This window comes from Heteronotia binoei, chromosome 18, assembly GCF_032191835.1.
Source record: "Heteronotia binoei isolate CCM8104 ecotype False Entrance Well chromosome 18, APGP_CSIRO_Hbin_v1, whole genome shotgun sequence".
Taxonomy (NCBI): domain Eukaryota; kingdom Metazoa; phylum Chordata; class Lepidosauria; order Squamata; family Gekkonidae; genus Heteronotia; species Heteronotia binoei.
The window spans coordinates 4,455,755-4,475,560 of NC_083240.1; positions in this window are offsets into that span (position 1 = coordinate 4,455,755).

Here is a 19,806-nt window from a genome sequence, read left to right on the forward strand (position 1 = left end):
TGGAAGATTTGTAACAGTAGAAATAAATTTGAATGGGGGAAAAACATTGTTATTGGGAGTGTACGCGCCAAATGGAGCGAAAGATGTATTTTTTAAGGATATTACACAACAACTTGATGAATTCACATATGATCGAGTTTTGATAATGGGAGACTTTAATGGAACAATTCAGAATGCATTGGATAGATCTGGACAAAAAAATAATAAAGAAGAAAAATTGCCAAAATCTTTTTTTGAACTGGTTAAACAAGAAAATCTGGAAGATATATGGAGGAAATTTAATCCTGATGTACGGGACTATACATTCTTTTCAGCAAGACATAATTCTATTTCCAGAATTGACGTGTTGTGGGGCACTAAGGATTTGGGCCTTATAACAAAGAAAATTGAGATTTTGCCTAAAATAGGAGCTGATCATAAACCAATAATGTGAATTACAAATTCGTTGAAAAAATCAAGAAGATGGAGATTAAATGAAGATTTACTACAGAATAAAGAAATAGTGACATCTCTAGAAAACGAGACCGAAGCTTTCTTCCAAATAAACGATAGAGAAGATATTGAATTCCAGACAGTGTGGGATGCCTATAAGACAGTAATGAGAGGAATATTGATAACATTGAATAACAAAGATAAGAGGGCAAAAAATAAACAGATGTTGGACATTCAAAATGAAATAAAGAAAAGAGAAGGTGAATTAAGGAAAAGGCCAGGAAAAAAGAAAATTATGAGGGAGATCACAATATTACAAACACAATTGAGACATTTGTTAAATAAAGAATTTAAATGGGATTTGAAAAAATTACAGCAAAAGTCTTTTGAAGGAGCAAATAAACCTGGAAAGTACCTGGCCTGGCAATTGGGAAAAAAAAAGAGAAAGTGAAATTATTAGTAAGATTGTGGTGGAAGAAAGAGAGGTGGTCAATCAAGAAGGAATAAAAAGAGAATTTTTTTAATATTATGCTAAACTATTTAAGGGTGTTAAAATAAAGAAAGAAAAGATGGAACTATATTTACAAAATATTAAAATAGCACTCTTAATAGAAAATATGAAAAAGGTTTTGAATGTGCCAATTGAAAGAATAGAGATTGAAGCAGCGATCAATGCAATTAAAATTGAAAAGCTCCTGGGCCAGATGGATACACAGCTAAATTTTTTAAAACATTTAAAGAGGAATTAATACCAAAGCTCCAAAAAATGATGAATTTGATAAGATTAAAAGGTAAAATACCAAATACATGGAAGGAAGCAGTGATTTCGTTAATTCCAAAAGAAGATAGAGATGTCACGAATGTAAAAAATTATAGACCGATTTCATTATTGAATAATGACTATAAAATATATACAAGAATACTGGCAGAACAACTTAAGCAATATTTGATAAACTTTATAAAAGACGATCAAGCGGGGTTTCTCCCCAAAAGACAGATAAGAGACAATATATCGACTGTTGTAAATATTGTAGAATATTACGAAAGACATCCAGAAAAAGAAGCAGCATTATTCTTTTCGGATGCAGAGAAAGCATTTGATAATCTAAACTGGTACTTTATGTTTGCTATAATGGAGAAAATGGAGTTGGGAGAAGAATTCATAAGGATGATAAAAGCAATATACAACGTGCAAGGCTATGTATAAATGCAGACCTTACAGAAGATATGATAATTAGTAAAGGTACAAGACAAGGGTATCCGCTCTCTCCACTGTTGTTTATAATGACACTTGAAATCTTGCTGATGCAAATTCAAGAAGACAAAGAAATAGAAGGATTAAAAATAAAAGGATTTACCTATAAATATAGAGCATTTGCAGATGATATAATGTTTATAAAATCAAACTCAAGTAACACCCTTGCAGTTAGCTAAAATACAAGAACATGGAGAATTGGCGGGATTTTATATAAATAAAGACAAATCAAAAATTTTGTGTAAGAATATGCTAGTAAGTTAGCAAAAGGAGTTACAAAAGCTAACGCGTTGTGAAGTTACCTCGAAGGTAAAATATTTGGGTGTGGAGATAACAATGAAGAATATTGATTTGTTTAAAAATAATTATGAGAAGCTATGGCGTAAAATGGATGAAGATATGAGAAAATGGAATAAACTTAGTTTGTCATTGCTGGGAAGAATAGCTGCAATTAAAATGAACATTTTACCAAGAATAATGTATTTATTTCAAACTATTCCGATTCTGAAGGATAGCAAACAGTTTAACAGATGGCAGAGGAAGATTTCAGAATTTGTGTGGGCAGGGAAGAAACCAAGGATTAAAATGAAAATTTTAACAGATGCAAAAGAGAGAGGAGGATTCCAACTACCAGATTTAAAACTATATCATGAAGCAGTCTGCTTAGTATGGATAAAAGAATGGGTGATGCTACTAAACAGAAAACTTTTGGCGTTGGAAGGTCATGGAAATAAATTCGGCTGGCACGCTTATTGTACTATGGAAAAAAGAAGATGGACTTTTTTTCTCTCACCATTATACGTTTTTTTCTCTCACTCAAGAAATAATTTGTTGAATACGTGGATGAAATACAAGAAATATGGTGATGAAAGGAAACTGTTATGGATAGTGCCAGCAGAAGTGATAAAAATAACGGCTGAAGTGGGTGGAGAAAAGTGGTTGCCATATAATCAGCTATTAAAAATACAAGCCGGTAAAACTGAGCTGAAAACTGCGAAAGAGTTGGATAATAAATATGATTGGTTCCAAATGCAACAAATAAAGAGTTTGGTGGGAAAAGACATTAAAACTGAAGGACTAAGAAAAGAACAAACAGAAATGGAAATAGTTCTGCTTGGAGATAATGAAAAATTAATTTCAAAATTATATAAACTGCTTTTGAAATGGTCTACAGAAGATGAAGTAGTGAAATCTCAAATGATTAAGTTGGCAATTAATGTAAATAAAGAAATACAGATGGAAACTTGGGAATATCTTTGGAAGAATTCTATAAAGCTTTCAACGTGTCAAAGTATTAAAGAGAAGTGTTTTAAAATGATGTATAGATGGTATATAATTCCTAAAAATTTGGCAAAGATGAACAATAAGATGCCAGATAGATGCTGGAAGTGTAAAAAACATGAAGGTTCATTTTACCATATGTGGTGGACTTGTGAAAGAGCAAAAAAAGTATTGGTAGATGATTCAACAAGAAATATCTAGGATCTTGGGATATGAAATCAAGAAAGTTGCAGAGACTTTTCTGTTGGGATTATATATGGAAAAATTTACAAAGGAAGTTAAAACTATAATTTGGTACTTGCTCTCAGCTGCTAGGACATTTTATGCGCAGTTGTGGAAGCAAGAATGAATACCAGAGAAATGGGATTGGATTATAAAAGTTAACATGAAGTGAAATGGACAAATTGACAAGAATTTTAAGAGACTATTATCTAGAAACTTTTAAGTTGGAGTGGAAGAAGTTTAGAAGCTATATAGAAAAAGAGTGGAAAATAAAAAGACATTAGGCAATTTTTGATAATGATTAAGTCTTAAAAGAAAGAAAAATAGAATTTTTTGTTTTATTAATTAAGGGTACCTTTAAATATTAGAATTTTAAGTATATAACACTGGCGGGGGTCAAGTAACGGGGGAGGAGGGGTTAGAAAAGTAATATATGGGATAGTTAAAAAAGAAGTAACTAATAATGCAAGAATTGATTGTTACCATATGTTACTGGAATAAAATTGTGGGGTTTTTTTTAAAAAAGGAGATGTGCTCTTTCCAGGCAGTAATTTGGAGAACTGCTGCTGTAGATAGAAAAACTGAACGTCTCGTCTGACAAATTGCTAGAGAGCCAGTTTGGTGTAGTAGTTAAATGTGCAGGCTCTTATCTGGGAGAACCAGGTTTGATTCCCCACTCCTCCACTTGCCCCTGCTGGAATGGCCTTGGGTCAGCCAGAGCTATGGCAGAGGTTGTCCTTGAAAGGGCAGCTGCTGTGAGAGCTCTCTCAGTCCCACCCACCTCACAGGGTGTCTGTTGTGGGGGAGGAAGATAAAGGAGATTGTGACTGCTCTGAGGCTTTGAGATTCAGAGCGGAGGGTGGGATATAAATCTAATGTCTTCTTCTTCTCCTCCTTCTTCTTCCTACCAACAGAGAGAACGTGGAGTAATGAAAGAATTCCTTGAAGGGGTCAAAAATACAGGAAACAAAGTGATTGATGCAGGCCAAGATAAGTTCAACAAGGTTATGGATGATTACATAGAGAGATTTTCAGATCCCAATCAGAAGAATGCTCCAGGACCACAAGAATGAATCCCCATCTTCACGTCCGGTGAACGCTCTGAAATGCCCTCTGCCTCTGGGCACAGACCAAGAACCCCCCCCCCCCCCATACATCCCACTCCTATTACTTGCCACTAAAAAAGCATCCACCTCACTAAATCCCCAGCAAGTGCTATCGGTCGTGTGGGAGCTCCGTGCACAAATAAAAGAGGATCAAACGGCTGTCATGTTTCTTTCCATTCCTTTCCTTTCTCCCGCTGGAGCTCCATGGGACAATGTTGTCGAGCAGCAGAAATAAGTATAACCTTAAAAGGTGAAAGGACCTGGGGTGTGTGTGTGTGTGTGGAATTGGCTACTACTAACGTTATTTTGGGATCCTCATCACAAAATAAAAATACATATGAACACATGAAGCTGCCTTATACTGAATCAGACCTTTGGTCCATCAAAGTCAGTATTGTCTTCTCAGACTGACAGCGGCTCTCCAGGGTCTCAAGCTGAGGCTTTTCACACCTATTTGCCTGGACCCTTTTTTGGAGATGCCAGGGATTGAACCTGGGACCTTCTGCTTCCCAAGCAGATGCTCTAACACTGAGCCACATACAAAGCATCTGTGGCTGAAAGTTCAGAAAGGTCTGATAGAAGAGTCATAATAAAAGATATTCTCACATCCTCTGAACACTGAAAAAGAATATGAAAGGAGGTATCAGATCCAGCTAAAGGTCAAAGGTAAATATGGAGCCTAGGGCAGCTACCCTAAGCAGATCTACTCAAAAGTAACTCCCTCTCAGTTCAATAAGACATACTGCCTGGACAGTGCTCTTAGGATTGTAACCGCAGCATCCCCACAGTGGAAGGAAACCTAAAACGTGGAGTTCCCCCAGGGCTCCATCATGGAGAATTCTTTACAGCCCCTGAGGTCACAAACACTCTGGAGAACTTCATCTCCCAGGGTTCCTAGTTCTTGAGTCATGGCAGTCCACCTGAGAGTAAGGTGAAGGCTACTGAACTGGGAGTGATTCCTCTTCTGAATTTAAACTCCCTTGTCCTCTTTCTAGGGATTCACTCAGCGTGAGGGTCAGACCCACAGTGTGGTCAATACAGGCCCTGCTTCACAGCCTGGAACACGTCTCTTAATCCTCTACTTGCAGCCCCCATTCCTGTTCTCTGGGAGACAAATTGGGGGGGCGGGGAGCTGCCAGCTGAGGGGTCAAGAGGGGATGTGCTCTTTCCAGGAAGTAATTTGGAGAGCACCTGCTGCAGATAATTACATAAGAGAAGCCCTGTTGGATCAGGCCAATGGCTCATCCAGTCCAACACTCTGTGTCACATAAGAACATAAGAGAAATATTAGACACTATAAAATCGGGTCTTGTTGACTTGGTTGCTTCAAAACCAAAATTTACCAGTGGGAGTGAGAACAACTTTAAAGATCAACAACCATATAAACATCAAAATCTTTCCCAGCTAAGATTACAGCCCTGTAAGATTGGATTGCAAGTTTGCAAGTATAAAGGCCAAAGGATTCCCTGGAGCTCCAAGCATTTGATTATCTCTCACTTAAGAGCTCTTTTTGAAGAAAGGTTTGCCTTTTCAGAACTTATTTCTATAAACTTTCTTGACAACTCAAATCAATCTCAGAGACTGATCCTCACTTTTGATACCAACTTTGTTATTGAGAGAAAGGGTATACTTACATTCTAAAGGAATTTTCCCTGTAAGGTTTTTTGAGGACCAAATAGTCAAGCCTTTGTTTCCAGCAAGAAAGAGTTTGAAGTTGTCAACAAAGGAAATTGTGGAAACAAACTGTATTAAAAAAACAACGCATGAAATTAACACTAGTCCATCTGTGTGTACGGCTGTTGCTATTGAAAGAACTCTTCCTTGTATGGACAACTCCTTAGAAGAAAATCTGTTGGATTCCTTTGTATCCCTTCCAAGAGAGGAACAGACATTGATCACCCAGAGGTTGGAATTTTTAAAGGAAAAACTTCTCAATTTGGATGCCATACACCAGCATCCTGACCTCTTTGTAGGCAAACAATCAGTGATTCTTAAAGGGGGACCATTGAAGAGTCATTCAGAGGAGTTTTTAGTGCATCATTGATAACAATAGAGAACCAGGAAGAAGAAACAAAGCTTTAAATTTTTAACTTTATTTTATTAAGGGTGTATAAATTTTAATTGTTTGGTTTTAAATAGGTAATATTTTGTTTGTCAAAAATACTAAAAAATTTTCTCATGACCAAGTAAAAGACCCAGGGGGTAGATTTATTTTTTTGAAAGGGCTAGTAAATGGTACATTATGTACCTTGGTTTCTCTATATGCCCCAAATAATGGCCAGCTCTTTTTTATAGATTCAGTATTAACTCAATTAACAAACTTTAGGGAAGGCCACCTTTTGATTGGTGGGGATTTTAATTTAATTTTGGATCCCAATTTAGATAGGTCCCCGCCGCAAAAATGTAAAATTAAAAAGTTATCCTCTGACCTGCAAGCACTAATAGATAAACATAACTTGGTTTATTCCTGGAGAGGTCACAACGGAACAACCAGAGACTATACATATTTTTCTCCTCGTCATAATACTTTTACACGTATAGATATGATATTGATTTCTGCTTCTTTGTCCAAACATTTAGTTGATTCCTCTATTGGCTCCTGTACTCTGTCCGATCATGCATGGGTCGACTGCTTTTTAACTCTAACTCCACATGCAACCTCTTATACTTGGACCCTTGATAAAACTTTGCTTTCAAATCACTTTTTTATTGAGTCCATTGAAACTGAAATCTCTGAGTATTTTAAAATAAATTCTAATTGTGGAATCACAGCACAAACAGTATGGGATGCTTTAAAAGCAGTCATTAGAGGGAGATGTATTTCTGCAGCCTCTAAACTATGTAAGGAGAGATTGCAATTGGTTTCGCAATTGCAATTGACTATCGAGCAATTGGAAGGTAAACACAAACAGACAGGTTCCAATAAAGTCTATCAAAAGCTGCAAATAGAATGGAAGAAGCTAGATATGATGGAAACCTCTAGAATCAAAAGAAACTTACTCTTTACAAAACAACAGTATTGGTTTAAAAATCCCAGGTCACTAAAACTGCTTTCTTGGAAGCTTAGGACACAAATCACAGATAGACAAATTAAAATGATTAAGGACCCCATGGGGCATTCAAAGATTTTTATACGAAATTCTACAAAACTACCAATCCTGATCCAATAGTAATACGAAATTTCCTGCATTCCAACCAACTTATAAAACAATTGTCTGAGGCCCATAAGGCATATATAGATTCAGAGATAACTGCTGAGGAGATTTATATGGCATTACAGAGTTCTAAAAATAATAAAACCCCCGGTAGGGATGGACTCCCTGTCGAATTTTATAAAAAATTCCAAACATCTCTCATATCTCATTTAACAGATCCATGTAATTTAGTGCTACAGGGTGGTCATATACCAGACACCTGGGGTCAAGCAAAGATAGTTTTATCCCAAAAAAAGACCAAAACCCCCTGTGTCCGAAATCTTATCGTCCCATTTCCGTCTTAAATTCTGATTATAAATTATTTTCTTCTGTTTTGTCTAAAAGGCTTAATAATATAATTTCTTGCTACATACATAAAAATCAGTCAAGTTTCATTGTAAATAGGGAAATTACCGATAGTATAAGACAGACGGTTAATATTATTCAATATGCTTCATTTCAAAGAGTTCTTGTATTGTGGCATTGGACTTTGAAAAAGCCTTTGATATGGTTGAGCTGGTATACCTTCTTGCAACTCTTCAGGAGATGGGCTTTGGAGAGGACTTTATTCATATAGTTAACGCTTTGTATGCCTCACCCAAAGCACTGCTATCTATTAATAATCAACATTCTTTTGATTTTGGGCTATCTAGGGTCACTCGTCAAAGTTGTCCTCTGTCACCTCTGTTCTTTGCTTTGGCTATAGAACCTTTTGCCAACCTGATTCACCAATGCCCAGATCTCCAAGGTATTCAAGTTGCAAACACACCCTTTAAGATATCATTATTTGCAGATGACATAGTAATTTATCTGTCTGACCCTGTGAAATCTCTGCAGGTGTTACAAAAATTGCTTTTTGACTTTTTGCTGGTTTCAGGCTTAAAAATCAACCACAGTAAGTCCTTGATTTATCCCATTAAGCTTACCCTTGAGGACAAGCAGGAAATAGGCATTGTATGTCCCTATCAATGGGTAAAGTCAACATGGACCTATTTGGCTATTAAGGTCTCGATTGATATTTCAAACATAGTTACAGTTAATTATATGAAGGTAGTCACTAATATTTCTAAACTTTTAAAACAATGGGACTCAAAGAAATTACCATGGCTGGAACGTTTGAATGTGATTAAGACTTTTATTTTCCCAATTTTTTTTATTTGTTTAGAGCTTTACCCATTCATTTACCACATAGTATGATTAGTAGGTGGCAAACCCTACTGAATCATTTTGTATGGAGCTATAAAAAACCAAGGGTTGCTTTCTCAACTCTCTGCCGTCATTCCGACAGTGGTGGCCTAGCTTACCCAAATTTATATTTATTTTATTCAGCTAGGTACTTTCAGGATTTTTAAAAGCAGTTTATGCTAAAGATACTCCTGACTGGGTGATAATAGAAGAACAACATTTAACTCCACTGAAATACCATGAATATATGTGGCTGGAAAGGTCATCTAGACCAAGCTGGCTGTTACAGAGCCCCTTTTTGAAAGCAATAGTGAGTATATGGGATAACAATCACAACAGATTGGCCCCTCCTATCTCTTTAATTGCTACTTTTTTGAGGCAACCCTGGTTTGCTTTAGCGACAAAACAGGACTCTTACAGTTTTTGGAGCAGAAACTCAATAAAATTCTTGTTTCAATTAATTGTTTGGAGCTCAATTTTGTCGATGGTTGAACAGGGAAAGAAATTAAATTGCCTTCCTTCTTGGTTTGAGTATACTCAGCTAACACATCTTTTAAACTCCCCAATGTTATTAGCGGCTAAATTACATCCTAAAACTGACTTTGAACGATTGGTGATGAATTTTAACCAAAACAGTAAACATACTATCTCTAAATTGTATCGCATGTTATTGTTAGATCATTTTAGACAGCCACCTTCTTATGTTGTACGTTGGCATAGAGATTGTGATATGATTCTTGATGCAGACCATTGGGATTCTATATGGTCATCAGAAGCTTTTAACACCAATTCACTCAATACTCCTATATGTTTAGCACATATTTTACCAGACTGTTCCCCTTTGTGTTGGAGAGGGTGTGGCCAGAAAGCTTCTTTTTTCCATTGTTGGTGGGAATGTGAGAAAGTCCTAAGCTTCTGGAAATGTATTATCCAAAAGGTGTCAGAAATTACGGGTGTTCGCATTCCATGTACTCCAGATTTCATATTATTGTATAACTGGTTAGATTCGAAAATTCCATCTAGGCATCGCTCATTGTTGGTAACTCTGCTGACAGCAGCGAAATCTGTCATAGCTACCACATGGAAAAGCCCTAATTATTTAAGTGTTGATCAATGGTTTTCCAAAATTTGGGACCATATGGCCATGGAAAAAATTGCATCAGGTCTTAATTCTATAGATCCCTACATGGCCCGTGAAAAGTTTATTGCAAAATGGTTTCCAATAATTGAAAGTTAGACAATGATCCTTGCTATGTAAATTCGCTCTTGAAATGTGAGAGTTATAAATTTCTGTTACTAATGTAAATATGGTTAGTTTTGGGCAGGCCTTTTGGTTGTAATTTGAAATATTTGGTTATAATTTGTCTATTGGTTTTTGAGGATATATATACACATATTTTTAAGAAGGATTCTTTTGACTATTTTGTATGTATACAATTTTATTTTATGTTCGTCTTTCTGTGGTGTTGAATAAATTAAAAAAAAAAGTACATAAGAGAAGCCCTGTTGGATCAGGCCAATGGCCCATCCAGTCCATCACTCTGTGTCACATAAGAAAAGCCATGTTGGATCAGGCCAATAGCTCATCCAGTCCAACACTCTGTGTCACATAAGAACATAAAAGAAGCCCTGTTGGATCAGGCCAATGGCCCATCCAGTCCAACACTCTGTGTTACATAAGAACATAAGAGAAGCCATGTTGGATCAGGCCAATGGCTCATCCAGTCCAACACTCTCTGTCACATAAGAGAAGCCCTGTTGGATCAGGCCAGTGGCCCATCCAGTCCATCCCTCTGTGTCACATAAGAACATAAGAGAAGCCACGTTGGATCAGGCCAATGGCTCATCCTGTCCAACACTCTGTGTCACATAAGAACATAAGAGAAGCCCTGTTGGATCAGGCCAATGGCCCATCCAGTCCAACACTCTGTGTCACATAAGAACATAAGAGAAGCCATGTTGAATCAGGCCAATGGCTCATCCTGTCCAACACTCTTTGTTACATAAGAACATAAGAGAAGCCATGTTGGATCAGGCCAATGGCTCATCCAATCCAACACTCTGTGTCAGATAAGAACATAAGAGAAGCACTGTCGGATCAGGCCAATGGCCCATCCAGTCCAACACTCTGTGTCACACAGTGGCCAAAAAACCCAGGTGCCATCAGGAGGTCTATCAGTGGGGCCAGGACACTAGAAGCCCTCCCACTGTTGCCCCCCTCCCCAGCACCAAGAATACAGAGTATCAGACAGAGAGTTCCATCTATACCTGGTGTGGCCAAACTTGCTGAATGTAAAAGCCACATAGAATAAATGTCAAATGTTTGAAAGCCGTAAGACATGAACATCAGATGTTTGAGAGCCACGGAACAGGAAGGAAGGAAATAAGGCAAATAGATTTCGGGAAGAAGTGGAAAGAAAGCAACTTTAACTCTAAATGCATTTCCCAAGCTGCTGGCTGCCTTGGCTTGGAGAACTGATTTAAAGAGACCAATGCCTTCTCCAAGTTGGCCAGTGGAGCGGTGGGGGCTCTGAGAGCCACACAATATGTGTGGAAGAGCCACATGTGGCTCCCGAGCCACAGTTTGGCTGCTCCTGATCTACGCCTTGTGGCTAATAGCCACTGATGGACCTCTGTTCCATAGGTTGATCCAGTCCCCGCTTGAAGCTGTCTATGCCTGTAGTCCCCACCCCCTCCTGAGGCAGTGAGAAATCAGCTGACTGTCTCTTCTGCTCCCTACCATCAGAGGAAATGTGGACCAACGAAAGACTTCCTTGAAGTGATCCTAGCAACAGGAAACGCAGCATTTGATAAATGCAAAGAAAAATTCAACGAGGCTCTAGAAGCTGCCGTAGCAAGATTTGCAGATCCCAGTCAGAAGAATGCTCCAGGACCACAAGAACGAATCGCCATCTTCACGCCCAGAGAACTCTCTGAAATGCCCTCTGCCTCTGGGCCCAGACCAAGAGCACCCCCCACCCATACATCCCACTTCTTTTACTTGCCACCAGGGCCAGTTTGGTGTAGTGGTTAAGTGTGCAGACTCTTATCTGGGAGAACCGGGTTTGATTCCCCACTCCTCCACTTGCAGCTGCTGGAATGGCCTTGGGTCAGCCATAGCTCTGGCAGAGGTTGTCCTTGAAAGGGCAGCAGCTGTGAGAGCCCTCTCCAGCCCCACCCACCTCACAGGGTGTTTGTTGTGGGGGAGGAAGGTAAAGGAGATTGTGAGCCGCTCTGAGACTCTTCGGAGTGGAGGGCGGGATATAAATCCAATATCTTCTTCTTCTTCTTTTTTGAGCAGGAACCCACAGGAATGCAGTTCCAGCTGGCTTGAAGTCATTGGATGTGGCCTAATTTGCAAATGAGTTCATACGGGGCTTTTCCTACCAAAAAAGGCCCTGCTTGCCACTAAAGAAGCATCCCCCACACTAAATCCCCAGTGAGTGCTATCGGTTGTGTGGGAGCTCCATGCACAAATAAAAGAGGCTCAAATGGTTGTCTTGTTCATCTGAATTTTCAAAGGTGTTCTGGAGCAGGCAGGGAGCGATTTCCCACACAGCTTACCGAGGAACGAAGTCCCTCCTCACCACGCAGCGTCTGCTCGGATTTCCCACCAACTGCTCCGCGGATTCAGGAAGTGCCGCACCTTTTGCGCCTCAAATGGAAATCGCTAAAACCCTAGTTTACGTTAGCAATGCAAAAGGTGCAGCACTTCCTGAATCCGCGGAGCAGTTGGTGGGAAATCTGAGCAGGCGCTGCGCGGTGAGGAGGGACTTCGCTCCTCGGTAAGCTGTGTGGGAAATCGCCCAGGGTGTATTTAGAAACACAGAGCTGGAAAGGACCTCAAGAACAATCCAGTCCAACCCACCCACCCCAAACAACACATGAAATTCACAAGTACCTCCCACCAATGCTCTCTCTAACCTGTGGAGTCTTGAGAGCAAAAATTCTACTTTGTGAGCTAGTGGCATTAAAGTTGGGAGTGAGCGATTTGGCCACTGCACAAATTAGTTTGCTCTGAGGCCATCCTTCCTGAGCAAAGACTAATATGAGTGAGCCGGGGACTAAAAAACTGTGAGTGAGCTCACACTAACTGAGCTTTGAGGGAACACTGCCACCCACCCACTCATTCCCCCCAGTGAACTCTGCCCTATGCCCAGAGGAAGGCGGGGGGAAACCCTCCAGGATCCCATCTGGCCTGTAGGAAAATTCCTTCCTGCATTACCCTGGGCATGTAAGAAAGGGTCAAGAGAGCTGAGTGCTGGTTCAATCCTTCCTGCCCACCTCTCAAGGATGGCCATCTAGCCTCTGCTTAAAAACCTCCCAAGAATGAGAGCCCACCCACCCCCACCTCCCGAGGAAGCCTGTTCCACCGAGGAACTCTAACTGTCTGGTAGTTCTTTCCTAATTCTTAGAGAGCCAGTTTGGAGTAGTGGTTAAGTGCGTGGACTCTTATCTGGGAGAACCAGGTTTGATTCCCCACTCCTCTTGCAGCTGCTGGGATGGCCTTGGGTCAGCCATAGCTCTGGCAGAGGTTGTCCTTAAAAGGGCAGCTGTTGTGAGAGCCCTCTCCAGCCCCACCCACCTCACAGGGTGTCTGTTGTGGGAGGAGAAGACAAAGGAGATTGTAAGCCACTCTGAGTCTCTGATTCAGGGAAAAGGGCGGGGTATAAATCTGCAATTCTTCTTCTTCTTAGCCAAAACATTCATTTGCTTCATTTAACTGATTTACTTGCAAATATATAATCCCACTTCCTTGCTAGTTTTGAAGTGAAATTGACCTCTAAGACCATCGAAATGCAACATGAACATCAACCAGAATGACAGAAAGGAACATTGCTCATTGAATGCCCAAGAAAAGCTGCCATTTGTTAAAGGCCCCCCACCCCTGAAGGAAAGACCACCCAAGCAGCATCCCCATGTAGCAGGACTCAAGCAAGACCCCCTTGACTTGCTTTCTCCTATTTGATAAAGGAAGAACTTCCTTTCTGCATGGGATAGAGAAGGTAGAGAAAGAAGTACTTTTCTCTCTTCCTCACAATACGAGAACTCGTGCTCTTCTCCGAGCAGCGTCCTTCAGATTTCCCACTATCTGGAGCTGCAGCAAACATTGTGGTTTTCGCACGGCAAATGGAAACCGCTAAAAACCAGTTTCCATTTGCCATGCAAAAAATGCAATGTTTGTTGCAGCTCTGGAGCAGATAGTGGGAAATCCGAAGGACGCTGCGCGGAGAAGAGGAACATGACAGCGGGGCAAGCTGAGTGCGAAATCGGTCTCAGAGGGGTCACAATCTCCTTTATCTTCCTCCCCCACAACAAACACCTTGTGAGGTGGGTGGGACTGAGAGGGCTCTCACAGCAGCTGCCCTTTCAAGGACAACCTCTGCCAGAGCTATGGCTGGCCCAAGGCCATTCCAGGAGGTGCAAGTGGAGGAGTGGGGAAGTGGAGGAGTGAGGAAGGAGTGGAGGAGTGAGTGAAGTTAGAAGAACCATTGGAGTTGTGAGTTTCTTCTAGACCCCTCCTTGATAAAGATTACTTTGGAAATAGAGAACTACAGAGGCTGGCATCTCCATTGGAGGAGGCATATGAAGTTTCTCCACCCAGTGGAAGAATGGACATTTGAGTGTGACAAGTATGTTCCTACAGGCATTTGATAGAGATGGGGATTTTTCTACAAGCACTTCTGTTTTTCAAGTGTGGAGTTTGGACTATATTAAAAACTTTATTGGACATTGAATGTTGATATTTGTGGCACCATATATGCCTATGAATTATGGGGTTTATGGAGTATTCCAAGAACTGTTGAATGAGATTTGGCGTGAGTTTCACAAATAGTATATTTATTTATTATTTGATTTGTGTTCCGCCCTCCACACCGAAGCAGGCGCAGGGCAGCTTATCTCAAGATATTGGATTTATATCCCACCCTATACTCTGAATCTCAGAGGGGTCACAATCTCATTTACCTTCCCCCCCACCCCACAACAGACACCCTGTGAGGTAGGTGGGGCTGAGAGAGCACTTACAGCAGCTGCCCTTTTAATGACAACTCCTACAAGAGCTATGGTGGACCCAAGGCCATTCCAGCAGCTGCAAGGGGAGGAGTGGGGAATCAAACCCAGTTCTCCCAGATAAGAGTCCATGAACCTAACCACTATGGCTGCCCCAAGGCCATTCCAGCAGGTGCAAGTGGAGGAGTAGGGAATCAAACCTGGTTCTCCCAGATAAGAGTCCACGCACTTCACCACTATGGCTGACCCAAGGCCATTCCAGCAGGTGCAAGTGGAGGAGTGGGGAATCAAACCCGGTTCTCCCAGTTAAGAGTCCGCGCACTTAACCACTATGGCTGACCCAAGGCCATTCCAGCAGCTGCAAGTGGAGGAGTGGGGAATCAAACCCGGTTCTCCCAGATAAGAGTCCGCGCACTTAACCACTATGGCTGACCCAAGGCCATTCCAGCAGCTGCAAGTGGAGGAGTGGGGAATCAAACCCGGTTCTCCCAGTTAAGAGTTCGCGCACTTAACCACTATGGCTGACCCAAGGCCATTCCAGCAGCTGCAAGTGGAGGAGTGGGGAATCAAACCCGGTTCTCCCAGTTAAGAGTCCGCGCACTTAACCACTATGGCTGACCCAAGGCCATTCCAGCAGCTGCAAGTGGAGGAGTGTGGAATCAAACCCGGTTCTCCCAGATAAGAGTCCGGGCACTTAACCACTGCACCAAACTGCTGTAAGAGCTCTCTCAGCCTCACAAACCTCACAGGGTGTCTGTTCTTTTTTTTTTGTATGAGGGGTGGATGGTAAAGGAGATTGTGACCGCTCAGAGATTCTTATATATATATATATATATATATATATATATATATATATATATATATATATATATATATATATATATATATATATATATATATATATATTTGTAAATCAGTGGCATTGTTGTTTAATCACAGTATTGTTTGTTAGGTTTATCTCCTGTCCGTTATTCTCCTGTCTGATTGCCAGTTAAAAAGGTAGCCTGTCTTGGAAAGACCAGTTGACCAAGAAGTACTAGGCAGAGCTGATACAAGAAGAACCATTGGTCCAACTCAGCAGCAGGAAACTTCATGGCTCATGACCCTCCAAGTTGACCTTTTCAACATTTCGTTACAGCCAGTTACAACCCAAACTCTTCTGTGTGGCACAAATGGTTACATCCTGAACTCTTACAACCTGAACGTCACTAATGCGTCACTAATGAAGCCCATTTTTCTGCAGAAACCGAAACGTTCTTCCGGTCTGAGCATGTTTTCAGTCTAGAAACACATTGCTCTACCTAAAGAGAGCTATATCGGGTGGGCTGCAGGCACTACCGAAAGCAGAACAGAGAAGCACAGATCCTCCTCAGCTTTTCACCAAAACTGAGAACAACGCTCCCGTTCTGATCCACCATGAGGCTGATGGTTCTCCTGCCCTTTGCAATGTTGTTGGTTTTGGCCTTGGCAGATGAGGCGGTAAGTGGACCTTGGCAGATGAGGCGGTAAGTGGGAATGTTTTGACGCTCCAAAAGGCTCTGCGCTTTATGCAGCCATCATTGAAGACTGGATTTATATCCTGCCCTCCACTCTGAATCTCAGAGTCTCAGAGCAGTCACAACCTCCTGTGAGGTGGGTGGGGTTGCTGGGTCAAGGGCAGGGGCTGCTGGCAAGCTGTCAACCTCCTGAGCACTAGAGGGGCTCTTCTCTTCTTTATACCCTTCCCTTCTCTCTGAATCAGAGACTCAGGGTGGCTTACAATCTCCTTTATCTCCTTCCCCCACAACAGACACCCTGTGAGGTGGGGGGGGGCTGAAAGGGCTCTCACAGCAGCTGCCCTTTCAAGGACAACTCCTATGAGAGCCCTGGCTGACCCAACGCCATTCCAGCAGGTGCAAGTGGAGGAATGGGGAATCAAACCCGGTTCTCCCAGATAAGAGTCCGCACACTTAACCACTACACCAGACTGGCTCTCTGCGATAGCTATGGCTTACCCAAGGCCATTCCAGCAGGTGCAAGTGGAGGAGTGGGGAATCAAACCCAGTTCTCCCAGATAAGAGCCCGCGCACTTAACCAGTACACCAAACTGGCTCTCGAGGATTGTTCCCCTCTTCCTCCGTTCCTTCCTTCCTTCCTTCCTTCCTTCCTTCCTTCCTTCCTTCCTTCCTTCCTTCCTTCCTTCCTTCCTTCCTTCCTTCCTTCCTTCCTTCCTTCCTTCCTCATAAGAACATAAGAGAAGCCATGTTGGATCAGACCATTGGCCCATCCAGTCCAACACTCTGTCACAGAGTAGCCCAAAAAATTATATATATATATACACACACACACACACACACACACACACACACACATATATATACACACTGTGGCTAATAGCCACTGATGGACCTCTGCTCCATATTTTTATCTAACCCCCTCTTGAAGCTGGCTATGCTTGTAGCCGCCACCACCTCCTGTGGCAGTGAATTCCACATGTTAATCACCCTTTGGGTGAAGAAGGACTTCCTTTTATCCGTTTTAACCTGTCTGCTCAGCAATTTCATTGAATGCCCACGAGTTCTTGTATTGTGAGAAAGGGAGAAAAGTACTTCTTTCTCTACCTTCTCCATCCCATGCATTATCTTGTAAACCTCTATCATGTCACCCCGCAGTCGACGTTTCTCCAAGCTAAAGAGCCCCAAGCGTTTTAACCTTTCTTCATAAGGAAAGTGTTCCAAACCTTTAATCATTCTAGTTACCCTTTTCTGGACTTTTTCCAATGCTATAATATCCTTTTTGAGGTGCGGTGACCAGAATTGTACACAGTATTCCAAATGAGACTGCACAATCAATTTATACAGGGGCATTATGATACTGGCTGATTTGTTTTCAATTCCCTTCCTAATAATTCCCAGCATGTCGTCGGCCTTTTTTATTGCAATCACACACTGTCTTGACATTTTCAGTGAGTTCTCTATCACGACCCCAAGATCTCTCTCTTGGTCAGTCTCTGCCAGTTCACACCCCATCAACTTGTATTTGTAGCTGGGATTCTTGGCCCCAATGTGCATTACTTTGCACTTGGCCACATTGAACCGCATCTGCTACGTTGATGCCCACTCACCCAGCCTCAACAGATCCCTTTGGAGTGCCTCACAATCCTCTCTGGTTCTCACCACGCTGAACAATTTAGTGTCATCTGCAAACTTGGCCACATCACTGCTCACTCCCAACTTCCTTCCTTCCTCAGTTACAGGCAGATAGGAGAAATGGTCCCATATTGCTCTCCATATTTAGTCTGAACTGTACTGTGTTACCTGAAAACTGGCTCTTGGGACAAGTATCCATTTCCAAGCAGAATCATGAAGCCTTCAATTTTCAAAATCGGCTGCTTGTTCAAGAAAAAGATTCCAGGGTCTTGAGGAAGAGTTATATTCACATACAGAAATGCAATTGCACTTTTATGTTTTGGGAATTCTTTAGATTCATTCAGTACTATCTTCACGAACAGTTCATTTCCACAGCCCAATCTTCCACCTTAATTTTCAGTGCCTCAACCATGATTTTTATCTTTTATTTTTCAGGAAAATTCGAGTGAACGGAGCAGAAGATGGTGGAGGAAAAAGGGAAGGATGTCTTCTCCTAAGGTATGGCACCAGGGACAAATTGTTCATGGGATGGACTTTCTCCTCTGCTAGTGTTAGAAAGTCTAACCTATGAAGTCTTTCCCTATGAAGAAAGGTTGAAACGCTTTCCCTATGAAGAAAGGTTGAAACGCTTGGGACTCTTTAGCTTGGAGAAACGTCGACTGCGGGGTGACATGATAGAGGTTTACAAGATAATGCATGGAATGGAGAAAGTAGAGAAAGAAGTACTTTTCTCCCTTTCTCACAATACAAGAACTCGTGGGCATTCGATGAAATTGCTGAGCAGACAGGTTAAGACGGATAAAAGGAAGTACTTCTTCACCCAAAGGGTGATTAACATGTGGAATTCACTGCCACAGGAGGTGGTGGCGGCCACAAGTATAGCCACCTTCAAGAGGGGTTTAGATAAAAATATGGAGCACAGGTCCATCAGTGGCTATTAGCCACAGTGTATGTGTGTATATAACATTTTTTGCCACTGTGTGACACAGAGTGTTGGACTTGATGGGCCGTTGGCCTGATCCAACATGGCTTCTCTTATGTTCTTATGTTCTTAACCTCTCATTTGCTTCTCACCATCAGAAAAAAGGATGGATTCCTATTTCCCCTAAGGTATGGCACCAGGGACAAATTGTTCATGGGATGGGCTTTCTCCTCCGCTGTTGTTGGAAAGCCTAACCTCTCATCTGCTTCTCACCAACAGAAAACAGTACCGATTCCTACTTCCCCTAAGGTATGGCACCAGGGACAAATTGTTCATGGGATGGGCTTTCTCCTCCGCTGTTGTCGGAAAGCCTAACCTCTCATCTGCTTCTCACCAACAGAGAAAAGGAAAAATGTTTCCTAACCTAGGGAAAAATGGATCCAAAAAATTCCGTGTTCCTTCCCTCCCTCCGGTATGGCACCAGGGAGCCCAGAGACAAATGGTTCGTGGGATGGGCTTTGTCCTTGGCTGTTGTTGGGAAGCCTAACCTCTCGTCTGTTTCTCGCCGACAGAACGTCAAGGGGAATGTCATTCAGAAACTCAACCAGATAAAAAATAAGCCACTCCTAGAAATGTTTCAGAATATGTTAAACAAGGCAAATCAGGTCTTCACTACGGTAGACGAAGCCAAACAACTCGCTGAGAGGATTTCCAATCTGGCAACTGAAATTACTGGTGAGAAGATGGAGAAGTAGTCAGACCCGCTTGTAGACTGTTCATCTTTGCAGTCAGCCATGTAACATAAACAGCTCTCTCAAAAGAGCTCCAGCACTGGTTGAGCCCCGCCAAAGGATTTCGATCATGACAGCTCCATTCTCACATAAAGGAAGATCAAACATCTATTTCTATGAGGGGAGCCCGGTCTGTGTTGGAAAATACCTGGAGACGTTATTTATATATCGATTTTTATTCCATTTGTATCTTGCCCTCCTCCTCCACTTTGGGGGTGGAGCCAGGAGACAATCAAGTCTGAGGAGGGGAGGGGCCTCAGCATGGCACAGTGTCACAG